The following is a 12,587-nucleotide window of genomic DNA, read 5'->3' as shown; positions in this document are numbered from 1 at the left end:
ACTTAGTGGCTTGACATTATAGCTATTTAACTCTTTGTTCTTCTGACTGGCCATTTAGGTTGGGCTCAGCTGGGTGAGTTTCTGTGTACTTATAAATTTCTACTCATCTCTGAATTTCCATTTATTTCCTTTTATTTCCAAGATTTTTCACCCTTGGAGTTTCAGACCAGATAACTCGTTGTTGCGGGGGGCGGGGGGGCTGTCCTGTGCATTGTGGGATGTGTCACAGCATCTCTGGTCTGCACCAGTTAGATGCTAGTAGCAAACCCTCCTCCTCAGTGTGACAAACCCAAACTGTCTCCAGACATGGCAAATGTCCCTTGGCATGGGGACTGGGGAACGGCCCCTGGTTGAGAAGTGTTAATCTAGCACAATACCCAGAAGAGTGAGAGCTAAAGGTATATTTAATGGATGAGTGTTATTTTTACCCCTACAGATGCAAAACTTTTAGAAGCTTTTGACACTTACCAGACAGACATTTGGTAAGTAGGTTCTTACCAGGGTGGGTATTTCAAGGTTTAAAGGAAAGAGAGGAAGGAAATAGCCTTGCAACTCTCTGACTTGGAGACATGAGACCACATGTAGCTCGAACAGTAGATCCCATGCTTGACATCCTTTCTAAGTTTTTCTTCAGACAGGACACCTACACATCATTTAGTTGTCTACATAAAGTGACCCTTTGGCCAGTTTTGCCCTCTGCAAGTCAGATTCATGTTTCTCTAGCAGAGACTTTGATGATAATAAGGAAATAGTCCATTCTATAAAAGGCTTTAATTTTGGTACAATGTTTTATCATGAACAGTAGCGATGTGACTGTGAGGAAGAAGAGGACTTAAAACTATGATGTGTGAATTTGATTTGGGAAACGTCTCACAATCTTTCAAAACATATGGAACAGATCAAACCTGTTGTAATAAAAATTGGGAAAAAAATGTTTCCAATATATGAAGACATAACTTTACAAAAGTATTAGGAGTTGATACACATATAGATAGGCTTCAGAATTAGTATTTGTCAAAACATCCTTGATTCTAATTTCTAGGATTTAGATTTCCTTTAATTCATGTTTGTCAGTTGATCATTATTTCCTTCCTCCTCAGAAACAGGCATCTTTTTTTTCTTTGTCATTGTACCAGGTTATGCTTATATGCAGTATGAATAAGGCATTGAGGAGGACTTTTGAAACACCCAGTGTCACCCTGTCACATTTCATGTCAGAAAAGTAGTTTGCTCCATACAATAACTCAAAGTTATTCAACCTAGTCCCAGCAAAGCTGCCATTCATCTTGTTGCCAGACATATAAAGAGAAGGATTTCAGTCAAAGATGAGTTCAGGGAAGAAGCAGATGAGTATCATTATGGGACTCCCTATGTGATATGTCCACCATATTGCCAATGAAATAGTAACCCCTTTCAGCAAGAATGGCTCTCCACCCAGGCACGTGAGGAAGCGCAATTTGTTTTTCCCATTTCTACTTTTTAGAGACTAATTGGTCAGTGATGTTCACCTCTATCAGAGGTATTGAACAGCCTTATCATTCCTTTGAGAAATACTGCAATGTTGATGCTTCCTATATGCTATGGACTGAATTATGCTCCCCCACACACCAAAATTCATATGTGGAAGTCCTAATCCTCAGCACCTCAGAATGTGACTGTATTTGGAAATAAGGTCTTTACGGAGATAACTAAGTTAAAAATGAGATCATTTGGGTGGGCCCTAATCCAATATGACTGGCTTCCTTATAAGAAGAGGAGATTAGGTATGCAGACATACACACAGGGAAGATTATGTAAAGATACAAGGAGAAGACAGCCGTCTGCAAGCAAAGGAGAGGCCTCAGACGACACCAACCCAGCCAACATCCTGATCTTGGACTTCTTGCCCCTAGAACTGTGAGAATATAAACTTCTGTGGTTGAAACCACCGAGTCTGTGGTACTTTATTATGGCAGCCCAAGCAAACTCGGATGCATATTTCAAGTCTGTTGTGCAGTGGTGTGATATAGATTTGAGTTTCTTAGAATGGCCCTCCCAGTCTTTTCCACTGCTTCCTGGCCAAGTACACAAATTGAAAATAAGTATAAAGATAATGAAGAGCATCTCCATGGAGGCATATATATTTATATCCTCACATCTATGACTGGTCTGTAACTGACTTCTACATTGCCTAGGATCACAATTTTCATTATTTGTTCAGTTGGACCTACAATGGAAATAGAGTAGACACATAGTTTTTGGTCCAAAAACCTCATTATTTCAAAATTGTGAACTTGATGAACGATTCCATTTCAATGGTAGAAAACATAAGCTGGATACTGAATCAGGGTCATTTTTAAAATGAACTCACTTAGAATCTTTTTTTTTTTTTTTTAACTTTATTGCCCAATTTGTGGGAAAAGCTCAAATCATTGCAAGAATTTTTTAAAAAGATATTCCACCACTGTGGTTCACTTAGTCTGTAATGCAGGAGGTGCTACTACAGTTCTTCAAAAGCAGACAATGTGGCTGGTGATGTTAAAAGCCTCAATGTTCTATAAATAGAAATAAATTGTAGAATCAGAATGGCGGTCAAACTACCGTTTTTCAGAGATGAGAAAACCGGCAGAGACAGGAAATGAAGTATACCAAGACTTATTTCTTCTTCCAAGAGTCTTTCAATAATTTAAAATTTGGAAGAAAAAAAAAGTTTTCCTTTATACCCTTTAGACATTTGTCTAATTTCCTGCAATGTTCTTCAAATCCACAAAAGATAACCCTGGAAGAGTTGAGATCAATCTATGTAAACACATTATGGATTCTAGTGACCTTCTCATCCCACTTGCTGGTGTTATTAAGGTGATTGAAATTTGGCCTTCCCTCCCCCCCCCCAAAGTTTTATTGAGAAATAAATGACATACATCACTGTATAAGTTTAAGACATACAGGATAATCATTTGATTTACAGATATTATGAAATGATCACACAATAAATTTAGCTAACATATCTTCTCATATAAGTACAATAAAAAAAGGAAACAGGGAAAAAATTTCTTGTTATTAGAACTCTTCGGATTTACTCTTTTAATAACTTTTAATAAATCACACAGCAATGTTAGCTATAGTCATCATGTTGTACCTGATGTCCCTAGTACTTATTTATCTTCTACCTGAAGTTTGTACCTTTCACCCCCTTCCTCCAAGCCCCCCTCCCCCCCCCACCCTTCACCTTTGGTAACTACACAAAGTCTGATCTCTTTTTCTTTGGTTTGTTTGTTTGTTTGTATTTTTTTTATTTGGGTTCCACATTTAAGTGAGAACAAAACTTTCTCTGTCTGACTTATTTCACTTAGCATAATCCCTTCAAATTCCATCCATGTTATTGCAAATGGTCAGATTTTCTTTTTTTTTAATGACTGAATAATATTCCATTGTTTATACATATCACAACTTCTTTATCCATTTATCCATTGATGGACACTTAGGTTGTCTCCATGTCTCGGCTTTTGTAAACAATGCTGTGGGGCTGTGCTTTAGTTCTTTGCCTGGGTGTGGGCAAACCAGGATGTAGGGCCAGCAAAACACCTCATTTGTGGTTCTGAATCAGGCAGATCTGCACCCTGCTGAGTTCCCTGGTGGGAGTTTGCCCCTGACTTGGTTCTGCAGATGGTTGGGATTACTGTTTGGGAGCTGCAGGTATGAACTTGCCTGCCAAGATCTGTGTGCTGGTTGTTGGAAGCTCCTCTCCCTTTCTCTTATCACACTCAGATTCCCAGCGGTTGAGTCCTACAGATTTCCCTGAACCCCATGGTAGGAGATCAGAGTAGGGACTTCTGCAAAGCGATCCACAATGCAGGGTCGAGGAGAGGACTTGTTGTCTCCCTGGGTTCTCTTTTCCCTGTAGAGGAACTGGAGGTTCAAGGGAGACCTCTCTGCCTGGTGTTGCGCTGGCCTGGAGGAAGGGCAAAGTGATCATCAGCAGGTAGCCATTTCTCCTCCCTTCTAGTAGTCCGGGCTTGGTGTCTGTGGTGCGGGGGACAGTTCCTTCAGCCTCACCCCATGTTCTAGGATTCTCACAGGGATGTCTTATTCTTGAATAGTTGTTAGGAGTGTGTGTGTGTGTGTGTGTGTAGACAAAGTCAGGAACAACCTATGTCACCATCTTAGAATCTTAATGATAAGACCATGATGCAAAAGTTGGGGGGAAGAATCTGATTGTGTTCAGAATTTTATGGGTTAGTTTTGTTTGTTTAAGGCAGAGGGAAGCTTTGTTATCCACACATTGGAATTAGGTTGAACACCAGAATATCTCTGGAGTTTGAAAGACACTGAAATGGGTTACCTGAGAAATCATGGGCTCTCTTTCTCTGAAGAACTTGGAAAAAATTGTCTGGTTCTTTTCTGTCAAGAGTGCATTGTTGTGTTTCTTCCTTGGGCTGTTGATGCCCCAGAGACCCTACTAAATTTTTGTCAATATAAGAAAAAAGTGAATTATTACTTCAAAGATGCTACAGGCCTTTAGTTAATAATGTCTTTGTAGAGGGCTCAGTCAAGAACCAGAAACAGCATGTTGCAATTAAAAGAATATAGGTTTGCAGAGAGAAGGGCAAGGTGGCCAATGGGCAGTCAGCTTATAGCACATCAGGTTCCTATCACAACTGCCCACAAATATGGCCAAACATCAGAGCACTTGCTTTTCCCATGAGTAATTAGGGTCCACAGGGGAAGTGTGTTTAGATATAGAATTTTAGATGTCAGGAAAAAAAAAAATCACGGAATCCCTGAAACCATATGAGTTTTGGTGATAGAATCTGACTTTGGCTTTTGGTATGAATCTGGCTTTTTGGTAGTGGTTCAAGGGCATTAGACACAAGTGATAAAACAGGATTGTATCGTTTCAACTCACGTGAATCTTCACCAGAGGAATAAATGGTCCTTAAAAGTCAGAAAGCTGTTATCAGCTGCATATTAAAGAAAGCATGAAAGCATTGAAGGGAACTGGCTCATTCCTGAGATATTCAGCCTCATCACTTTGATTTTGGTCTATAGAGTTAATTGCACCTCTGATTGGACTTACATGTTAGATCATTCAGTATGTTTACATGAACTGGATGCTTCTAATCATTGTGTTTATTCTATAGTTTGGCGATAACTGTGAGAACAAATTTTTTTTCATATGTCTTGGTCTATTCTCTTTGACTTCACAGTTTACCTATATTATTTTTTTAAAAAAACAGCTTTGTTGAACTATAATTGATATACAAAAAACTGCACATATTTGATGTATACAATTGGATGAGTTTGGACATATGTGCACATCCATGAAATCATCATCACAATCAAGGTAATAAACATATCCATCACCTCAAAAGTTTCTTAATGACCCCCCCTGCCTTTTTTTGGTGGTAGGAACATCCACATGAGATCTACCCTCTTAACAAATATATTATGCCTGCAATGCAGCGTCGTTAACTACAGGTGGTTTTTTGTACAGCAGATCTCTAGAACTTACTCATTTATGTGGCTGAAAGTTTTTAGCCACTGAACTTACTCATTTGTGTGGCTGAAAGTTTTTACCCATTGAACAACTCCCCATTTTCCCCTTCCTGCAGCCTCTGGCAACTACCATTCTACTCTCTGCTTCTGTGAGTTCGATTATTTTAGTTACTTCATGTAAGCGGAATCATGCAGTATTTGTCTTTCTGTGTCTGGCTTATTTCACTTAGCATAATGTCCTCCAGGTCCATCCATGTTATTGCATATGGCAGGATTTCCTTCTTTTTTTAATGTCAAGTAATATTCCATTTTAAGTATATTTTTTTTATCCATTCATTCATGAAGAATACTTGGATAGTTTCTGAATATCGCCTATTGTGAATAATGCTGGAATAAACATGGGGGTGCGGATATCTCTTCAAGATCCTGATTTTGATCTATTCTTTTATACTTTGCCATCTGACATTGCTCTTGACATTCCCAAGGGTTAGCCCTATGCACACTGAGATAACCAGAACCTGTTTTCAGCTTAGTTCTTAAGCGGGCAAGTCTTTCTTATTATAAAACTACTTTCCTGCAAAAAGAGTAAGATGTCTCTCCATTTTCAGTATATTTGCTAAAATATTGTAAGATAGGATAGATAAATTTGGAACACAGAGACAAAGAACATATATAAACTTTTTCTCTTAATTTTTCATTTGAAAAAAAATTTAAAATAATATTCTTTTATGAAATCTGTGAAGGGGGAGAAGGAGAGAGAGAGAATCTCAAGCAGACTCCATGCCCTCCATGAAGCCTGACTCAGGGCTAAATCTCACAACCCTGAGATCATGACCTGAGCCAAAATCAAGAGTCAGATGCTTAACTGACTGAGACCCCAGGTCCCCTCTACCTCCCCTGATTGATGTTTTCCTGTGACAGCACATTTTCTAACTTTGAAAGTCAATGGAAAAATCTGTCTCATGTTTGCTACAAACAAAATAGAATACTACAACTTTACAGAAAGGAGCTTTTTATACAGCCATTTATATGATTAACCAGGAACTGAAAATAAAATATATAAAAATAAAATAAGTTAACCAGGAATTTTGGGATTTCAATTTTGACATGATATTTAAAACATTTGAGGATGGCATGCATATTATTTTATGAGTTAGCAATCAAACATAAATAATTCATTTGAAACTATTAATGTAGAATATACCTAAGCTATTTGTACAAGTTCATTCTTTCAGGAGGTTTTGAATCATGTTTTCAAGTCCCGAGAAAAAAAATCTATTGCGATTTTGATTAGAACTCCATTAGAACTATATATTAACTCCAGAAAATGGGCTCATTAAAATATTCATCATGGGGGCGCCAGGGTAGCTCAGTTGGTTAAACATCTGACTCTTGATTTCAGCTCAGGTCTTGATCTCAGGGTGGTGAGATCAAGCTGCACGTCAGGCTCCACACTGGGCGTGGAGCCTGCTGAAGATTCTCTCTCAGTTTCCCTCTGCCCCTCCCCCATTCTCTAAATATATATATGTGTGTGTGTGTGTGTATATGCATCATGTTCTTATCTATGAATATAGCATGTTGCTCCTTTAATTTTTAAAAAATATTTTTTCACAGTAAAATTCTTTCTTTAATGAGGTTACTCCTTGATGCTCAGTGTTATGTATGTGCTGAGAGCAAGATCCCTGCCTATTAAGACTTTTATGTTTCTGGGTCATAAGTTAAGATTAATTTTTTCAACCTTATTGAGTTTCTTTCTTATTCTTCGAGACTTTTCTCAATGATTTTTTTTTGGATTTTTAAATCTTTTTTTTTTTTTTCAGTTTTTAATAACTTTTGCCTTATCCTTCTTAATGGGTGTATTTTTGTTTTTTTTTCCAAATTTTATTGTATAAACCAGAACTTTCTGAATTATATAAAATAACAGTGATGATTATCATGTTCCCGATTTTAACCAGAACGTGTTAGGATTTTAAAATTAAGTGTGATAGCTGTTGGTTTGAGACTTAAAAAAAAATCATACTAAGAAAATATTCTATTTGTAGTTAACTGAGCTTTTTTTTTTTTTTTTAATAGCAAATGGCATTAAAATTCAATGAACTTTTTTTGGCAAATAGTAGGATCCTTAGTTTTTCGTACTGGTTCTCTTAATGTATAAAATTATATTAACAGATTTCCTAGTACTAAGCCAGTTTTGCACTAGGGGGATCAACCTTCTTTGATGAGGTGAATAAATTATTTTTCGTGTATTATTGAATTGCATTTAACGTCCCTATTTCCAAGTGAAATTGGACTTGAGTTTTAACTTATTTTGTGTTATATTTTTTATACATTGGTCTAATGCTCTTCCGCTAGCTTGATAAAATGAACTGGATGACTTTGTCTATTTTTCCTCCTATGAAATCTTTACATATTATATGGACTACTTTCTTTAAAGTTTTGAAGAACATATTTGTAAAATAGTCTGGCTCCAAAGACTTTCTGATGTGTAGTTCATGGGTTGGCTGGTTTGGTAGCTTCTTCTGTTTCATCCAAATACACACACACACACACGTACTTGATATTTTCTCAGAAAAAATCCATTTATTAAAAAACAAGTTCTATCGTAGGGTATCACAGGCAATATTGTTTTGTCTAGCTTTATTACGATAGAATTGACATGTAATATTTTGTAAGTTTAAGGTGTAGAAGGTGTTGATTTGACTCACTCATGTATTGCAATATCACATGATTATTTTTTTTATGGTGAGAACACTTAAGATCTATTCTTTTAGCAACTTTCAACTACATACTACAATATTATTAACTGTAATTACTATGCTGTACATTATACCCCTGGAACTTACTCATCTTGTAATGGGAAGTTTGTACCCTTAAACAATATCTCCCCATTCCCCACCACACTCCCCTCCAGTAAGTACCATTCCATTCTGTTTCTATGAATTTGGCCCTTTTAGATCCACATATAAATTATATCATACAATACTTGTCTTTCTCTGTCTGACTCATCTCACTTGACATAATGTCCACATATTCCATCCATCTTGTAAATGGTCAGATTTCCTTCTTTCTCATGGCTAAGTAATATTCCTGTACGTTTGTGTGTGTGCGTGTGAATATAAAGAAGATGGATATATATATATATATATATACACACACACATACATACATACATACATATCTTCTTTATGCATACATCCTTTGACTGACATTTGGGGTTGTTTCCATATCTTGGATCTTGTGAATAATGCTGCTATGAACATAAAAGTGCAGATATCTCTTTAAGATTCTGTTTTCCTTTTAATTTCTTTTTTTTCTTTTTATTTTTTTTTGGATACACCCGGAAGTGAGATTGCTAGATCTTAAGGTAGTTCTATTTCTAATTTTTTGAGGAACCTCCATACTGTCTTCCAGAGTGGCTGCACCAATTTACATTCCCACCAATAATTCACAAGGGCTCCCTTTTCTCCATGTCTTTGCCAACATCTGTTATCTCTTGTCTTTTTGATAATAGCCATTCTAACAGGTATGAGGTGATGTTTCATTGCAGTTTTGACTTACATCTCCCTGATGATTAGTGATGTTGAGCACATTTCATGTACCTGTTGGCCATTTGTATGTCTTCTTTGAAAAAAATGTCTATTCAGTTCCAGTGCCCATTTTTAAATCATTTTTAAATTGTGTTCCTTTTGGTTTTTGTTTGTTTTTGCCATTGAGTTGTATGAGTTCTTTATATATTTTACATATTAGCTCCTTATCAGATATACAACTTGCAAATATTTTCTCTCATTCTATAGGTTGCCTCTTCATTTTGTTGATTGTTTCTTTTTCTGTGCAGAAAATTTTTAGTTTGATACAGTCACACTTGCTTGTTTTTGCTTTTAATGCTTGTGCTTTTGGTGTTACATCCAAAATATCATTACCAAAACCAATGTCAAGAATCTTTCTTCCTATATTGGCTTCTAGGTAGGAGTTTCACAGTTTCAGATCTTCTATATATGTCTTTAATCTATTTTGAATTAATTTTTGTGGGTGGGGTAAGGTAGGGGTTCAATTTCATTCTTCTGCATGTGGTTATCCATTTTTTCCAGCACCATTTATTGAAGAGAATATCCTTTCCCCATTGAGTATTCTTGACCCCCTTCACAAATAATAATTGACCCTATGCAGAGGTTCATTTCTGGGTTCTCAATTCTCTTCCATTGGTCTATAACCAATGTTATGATTACTATAGTTTTGAAGTGTAGTTTGAAATTAGGAAGTGATACCTCCAGATTTGTTCTTTTTTCTCAAGATAACAGGATCTTTTGTGGTTCCATATAAATTTTAGGATTTTTTCCCACTTCTATAAAAAATGCCATTGGAATTTTGATAGGGATTGAATCTATAGATTGCTTTGGGTAGTACAGACATTTTAACAATATTCATTCTTCCACTCCATGAACACTGGATATCTTTCCATTTGTTTGTGTCTTCTTCAATTTCTTCCATCAAAGTCTAGTATTATTTTAACTTGAAGAAAATCTTCTGTGTCTTGTGGGACTATTTCCTCTTTTTTACTTTCTTGATAGTATTTATTTATTTTTTTTTTAAGAGGTGTCTTTTTTTTTAAGGCAACTTTTAGATTTAGTATGAGTTCAAATACTTCCATTGCAATCATTTTTCTTCCCTCCTCTTTCCTACCATCTTTCCCTCCTTTGTCTTCTTCTTCTTTTTCTGGTTATCACTCTTTTTGAGCTTCTTTAGTTAATGACTTAGTTCACTTACCTTTGTTTTATCTCATTCATAATGAAAGCATTTAAAGCTGCGAATTTTCCTCTGATTACATACGTGGCCATATGCTTTGTTGTTTTATATATTCTATTCTCATTTTGTTATTATATTTGTAGCTTATAATTTTGATTTTATTTTTAACCAATAGTTATATAGAATATTTTATAATTTTGAAGTGTTTGGAAAAGTTTTATTTTCAAAAGTAATACTAAAATCTCTCCTTAACCCTGACTCCACTAGGTAATAGAGGAAAAATGCAAATGTTTTATTCTCTTTCTGCTTTTAGTAATACATTCTGAGAATTTCAAAACACATTATTGTCATTAAATTATTATTTTCAATCCTATATATTTTTTATAAAATTTATTTATTTATTTGAGAGAGAGAGCATGCAAGTGAGGGGAAGGGGCAGAGGGAGAGGGAGAGATCTCAAGCAGACTCCCCACTGGGCAAGGAGTCTGACACAGTGCTGGATCCCACAATCCTGAGATCAAGACCTGAGCCAAAATCAAGAGTCCGTTGCTTAACCTAACCAACTGAGCCACCCAGGCACCCCTTGCATATGTTTTCTTTTGCACTGCCAGTAGCCCACTTAAGTTCATCCACCATAAAATTACTTTATTTTTCCACCCTGTTAATGTGGCTTATTACTTTCTCTAGTGTGTGTTTTAATTTACCTTACTTAAATTTTTTTTCCATATAACCTGTCTTCATTTCATCCAGTGTTCTTTCCCCAAAGCCTTTCTCATCACAATTCTTTCTTTGTTGTTCCTCAGAAGGGATGTCTTCTAGCTTCTTCCCTGTTTTGCCTGCCTCACACTCCATTTCCTGAACCATGCTTCAGTGGCTGTGGTAAATATTTGACTGAGGTATGTCCCCTCCTGCATCTTCAAGATCTTGTTCCCCCTGCTCATCCTGAGGGATTTCTCACAGGCTCTGTTGAATGTGAGCGTCTTGCTTCCGGTGATCATGGAGCCCTGCCAATTCCCTCACTTTGAGTCTCTGAACACCAGATGGCCTTATTCTCCAACCCCTTGGTTACACCCATGCAGCTTTGTAGATTTTCAGAGGGAGGTTTTGTCGACCTTCAGAGCTTTAATACCTAGCATCTAGGCCAATCTTGCCCCAGTCCCCCTTGGTTCATTCTGTAGAGAACATGAAATGTCTCCCAAATTTTCCTTAAGCTTGAATGCATTTCAACCCAGTTGCATCTGCCTTGAAGTTGCTGCAGACCTCTTCCCAATGCCAGAAACAGAAGTGCAACTCTGTCAGACCTGGATCTAGTTCATGGGCTTCCATGTTCCCTGTTTCTTCATAGTTGTTTTATTAAGAAGGTTATGAGGCTTTCTCAGGGCTGCGGCAAGATGACAACTGAAGCAACAAAAATAATAATGTTACTACTGGTTATAGTAATAATGGCAACAGGAGAAGTCTGTCATCTTGTTGGGAGCTTTCCCACACTAAGTCCCTAGGTATGAATTACCAAAGCAGTCCCACTAAGTCACACAGCAGGTGGGGGGGGGAGGTGCTGGGAATTCACTGAACCAGCTTAACTCCATAATGAACACTACTAACCATGCCCTGGAACTAGAAAGGATTTTATGTGGTACTTAGTCTACTTCTAGAACTCAAGAATCAAACTCTGAACAATGTCATGGCATTGGGAAAGGGCCTTGAATGGTGAAAAAGTGAAATAAAATGATGAAACATTGACAAATCAGTGAATTCTAGAGAAAAGTGAGGGAAAAGAGGGAAAATTCCTGGAATGACTCCCATGGGATATTAGCCTAAGTAATCAATATATGAGAAAGAGTTAAGGAATAATTGTTTTACTAATTTCTTTTTTTTAATATTTTATTTATTTATTTGACAGAGAGAGACACACAGAGAGAGAGGGAACACAAGCAGGGGGAGTGGGAGAGGGAGAAGCAGGCCTCCCGCGGAGCAGGAGCCCGATGCGGGGCTCGACCCCAGGACCCTGGGATCATGACCTGAGCCAAAGGCAGACACTTAACGACTGAGGCACCCAGCTGCTCCTTTACCAATTTTCAAGTCAATTTTCACGTACCATCCTCTTCGATACTTATATTGTAGCTGGCAGGACTTTCTTACCAAACATCATGACCTACAAAACTGGATTTAAATTGAAATAATAAGAGAGATTGAAAATTAAGATCAAACAATAGAAACCCATTAGAAAGAAATGGACCTTTTAACATTTTCTTTTTACTGATTCATGGGAGGCAAGAGGCAGCAATACACTTCACACACAAGCTGACACCTATTGGGACACCAACCTGTTGGAAGCCAAAATTAAGAAAACCCTTGTTTGATACGTAGGG

At 37.0% G+C, this 12,587-nt stretch overlaps 1 long non-coding RNA gene across 1 annotated transcript in view; it reads left to right on the top strand.

Annotated features, from left to right (window-relative positions):
- Nucleotides 1-12,587, top strand: part of LOC115937144 (uncharacterized) — a 177,648-nt gene that overhangs the window by 105,298 nt on the left and 59,763 nt on the right. The window lies entirely within an intron of this gene.

This window comes from Leptonychotes weddellii, chromosome 7 (assembly GCF_054177405.1).
Source record: "Leptonychotes weddellii isolate Sample4059 chromosome 7, ASM5417740v2, whole genome shotgun sequence".
NCBI classification, from domain to species: Eukaryota; Metazoa; Chordata; class Mammalia; order Carnivora; family Phocidae; genus Leptonychotes; species Leptonychotes weddellii.
Note: the sequence above shows the minus strand (reverse complement) of the source record. Positions and strands in the feature narration are given on the sequence as shown.